Source organism: Staurois parvus, unplaced genomic scaffold (assembly GCF_062004578.1).
Source record: "Staurois parvus isolate SC_StPar_1 unplaced genomic scaffold, SC_StPar_1.0 ptg000636l, whole genome shotgun sequence".
NCBI classification, from domain to species: domain Eukaryota; kingdom Metazoa; phylum Chordata; class Amphibia; order Anura; family Ranidae; genus Staurois; species Staurois parvus.
The window spans coordinates 4,278,446-4,282,570 of record NW_028318432.1 but is presented as its reverse complement, the minus strand read 5'-3'; positions in this window follow the sequence as shown (position 1 = coordinate 4,282,570).

The window sequence follows — 4,125 nt, the reverse complement described above, 5'->3', positions numbered from 1 at the left end:
GTTCTTGTCTGTAATTTTCCTTTGAAGTATTTTACACCTCTAAAGTCCCATACTTTTCTCTATAGTTGTATATATTGTAACCTTTTTGGGGGTGCATATTTTACCCACCAACAAAATTTTTTATATAAAAAAGGAGTTACAAATGGTTAAGGTGAGAGATAACAGGGAATGATTTGAAAGATTTACTAAAACTATGTAATATGAGGACCTACTTAGTCTAACCAATTAATCTGTATCCATTCAAGTAGGCTCTTGCACTATATAGTTGTTGGTAGATCCAAAGAAGATTGTACAATCAAACTAATGTGTACAATGAGCTTTAAACAACTTTCAGTTCAGCCAGTGGGGACAATTCACTAAAGGTTTGCATGCTTTATGTCGATCACGTGACCACATATTGCATGCGATACTGAAAATGTCAATTCACTATTGCTAGCATGCAGTATTTAACTCAAATAGCAAAAATGCTTGGTAAATACCACATAAAAAACCTTAAAGTCACTTCATATAAGAAATTAAATAGGTAAATGCATGCGGTAATTAACCACTTGAGCTCCAGAGGATTTACCCCCCTTAATGACCAGGCCTCTTTTTGCTACTCGGCGCTGCACTAATTCAACTGATAATTGCGCAGTCATGCAATGCTGCAATAATATTATAAATTTAGGCCAAAATGTATTCTGCTACATGTTTTTGGTAAAAAAAAATCCCAATGAGTGTATATTGATTGCTTTGTGTGAAAGTTACAGCGTTTACAAACTATGGTATAGATACTGCAATTTACGCCATTTTTCTGCTATACAGCACTGCGCTAGTTTAACGGACAATTGCGCGGTCATGCAATACGGTACATAAATGAAGTTTACATCCTTTTTTTCCCCACAAATTGAGCTTTCTTTCGGTGGTATTTGATCGCCTGTGCGGTTTTTATTTTTTGCGCTATAAAAAAAAGGCTGACAATTTTGAGGAAAAAAAACAATATTTTGGACTTTTTGCTATAAAACATATCCAGTAAAAAAAAAATGCAAAAATCAAATTTAGTCATAAATTTCTGCCAAAATGCATTCTGCGACATGTCTTTGCTAAAAAAAAACCCAATACGTGTAAATTAATTGGTTTACGTGAAAGTTATAGCGTTTACAAATGGCGGGAAAGATACTGGGATTTTTAGGTTTTTTTTCATACTAATAATGGCGGCGATCAGCGAATTATGGCGGCGATCAGGGACTTATGGCAGCGACCAGCGACTTATGGCGGGACTGCGGCACTGCGGCGGACATTCTGACATTGGAGGGTACTGACTTGGGGTCACTGACATCCCCAAAAACATTAATACAGTGATCAGTGCAAAAAAAAAAAAACTGACACTGTACTAATGGCAATGGGGAGGAAGGGGTTAACTTTATTTTGCAGGGAAGGGTTATAGGAGTGAGGGGAGTGTTTTACTAGGGGGCGGGGGTGTGTACTGGACGGGACAAGGCTGATCGCGAAAGAGAAACTGTTCTTTCTCGATCAGCTCATCCTCCAGCTGACAGGGAAGTGACAGACAGCACAGCTACTGCAACTGTGCTGTCTGTCACTGTTTGCCGCCAATCGCTGGAACATAGCCGCTAACGAGCGGCTGTGACCCGGCGACTGACATCTGTGGCGGTGATCCGCGGGAGAAATAGGGCGGCGCGCCTCGCGCGCGCCCCCTATTTGTTTACAAAACACACGTCTTAAAACATGGTTTTGCCTGCGAGTGCCGCCCTGCCGCCGTATATGTACAGTGGCTGGGCGGCATGCGGTTAAGTAGTGGTCGAGGCATGCGGTATGTACTGGTTGTTAAGGAGCGAGCGGCCGCCGGCATCCTTAACAACCAGTAACTGTCATGGCTGTTAAAGAGTGGACGGCCACCGCATCCTTAACAACTGATGAGTCAGCTAATGACTTGTTGCATTACCAAATGTTTTCACTAAAATACCACTTGACTTAATAAAATAACTAATGCAGTGTTTTAGTAGCGATTTTTAGTGAATGCAAACATTATTTTTTTAAAAACGCTATGCGTTATCTTACCGCATACTCAATGGAAGATTTGCCTACATCACCTGTTCCTTTGACAACCATATTTTTTTCTATTTGTTTGGGTTTTCTATCACTTTCTGTGTTGGAGATAATGGTCCTCAGGACATATGCATACTCTTAACTGTTACATTCGATATGTATTAATTAAGTATTAATAAGAAGTAATCTTATGTTTTAAAAGTATTATATATATATATATGTGTGTTTATTTATTTTTTATTTCACTCATCGCTAAATAAGAAACCTCAATATACTGGGCTGGAATATACTCCACTCCTGCAGTACAGTTTAATAAAACAGCGATGGGCTATCACTATTGACAGGATCTATCTCCTGTAATTCTACAAAATTCACAGCTGACAACCAATGAATTAACTGCACTGTAGATTGAGAACTCTGCTATCTGACAGTCACTATGACAGGCAGTATTATTAGGAAACTGTTGTGTATTTTCAGCAATTACACATCTTGACTTACTCTTGTAACCTTTACGTGACTATAATTGTTGCCATGAGTTTTATATTTTCACTTGCTGATCCATATCTTCATTATTGAAATTCATATACAAATTTGCAAAGGTACCCCCTAGTTTTGATCAATGACGTTATTAGTTTCCCAGCTTAAAGTGGACCTAAGCTTATAAAATTTGATTTGTTATATTATAGAAACACCCAGAAATTTTAATCATTCCTTAGCAGTACCCTGAAAGATTTATATTTTGTCCTAAATTCCCCCTGAAAATAGCAATGTACTTCCTTCAGCCTCATAGCTGTATATCTGCAGCGTGAGATCTAAGGCACTGTTGTCTCTGACTGCTAGATTGACTTCAGTACAACCAGCATGCCCATACATGGATTGAAATTCAGTCAGTTCCGACTGAACTAGCTAAATTTTGATCCATTTATGGCTGGCTAAAGGGTGGCTCCCCAATCTATGGAGGGTCTACGGAGACACCCCTGGAACGCAGCACTGTCTGGAGAGAATAATGTTAGATGGACTAGTAGATTTAGATAGACTTTACATAAGTGACTAACAAATTAAAGAGTATCTGAGGCTATCACTTTTTAAACAGATACAAAAACCGTTTCGACTAAATAAACAGGTTTTAACTAAATAAAAAAGCTGTCAGTTGTAAGCACCCCTATCCCAACCCTTTGACTGCCACTTCTGCTTCAAAACTTGGTCTGTTAAAGGAAGCTGAATAAACATATGCAAGATCAACAGGTAAAAAAAAAAAAAAATTACAGGGAAGACTTGGAAAAATAAAGACTGCTAAGTGGCAGATTGAATAATATGTCAGTTTTATTTTGCCTTTAGTGACACTTTAACCAATTGCCGACCTGCCACAGTACATATACTGCAGCAGGTTGGCTCGTACAGACACCATAACGTACCTGAACATTGCGGCTTCCTTCCAAGTCCAGAGAGCACCTGTAAACTTGAGTTGTCATTAGCTGCAGCACAACCCGATCAGTGGGTCCAGGCCAATGATTTATGACCGGGACCTGCTCATCGGCTTAGCGAATGACAGAAGAGAACCTTGTGTTGGTAAACAACATACGGCTCTCAACAGACAACAGAGATGTGTCGTTTTTTTCTCCCTGCAATGCAGGGAGTAAAAATGTGCACATTGCTTAGTAAAACCTGCACACATTACAAATAGAAAACATTATTAGGCACACAGTTAACCCCTTGATTGCCCTTAAATGTTAACTCCTTCCCAGCCAGTGTCATTAGTACACTGACATTGTATGTTATCAGCACTGATCACTGTATTAGTGGCACTGGTGACGTCAGTGTCATTTAGTCAGTGTCCCCCCAGCGTTAGTTAATGTCAGATTGTCCACTGCACTATCACAGTCCCACTATAAGTCGCTGATCATCACTATAACTAGTATATAATAAATAATCCAGTATCTATAATATAGTTTGTAGACACTATAACTTTCATACAAACCAATTAATATACACTTATTGGGATTTTTTATACCAAAAGCATGTAGCAGAATACATTTTTGCCTACATTTATGAAGAAATTAGGTTTTTGTACTGGATATG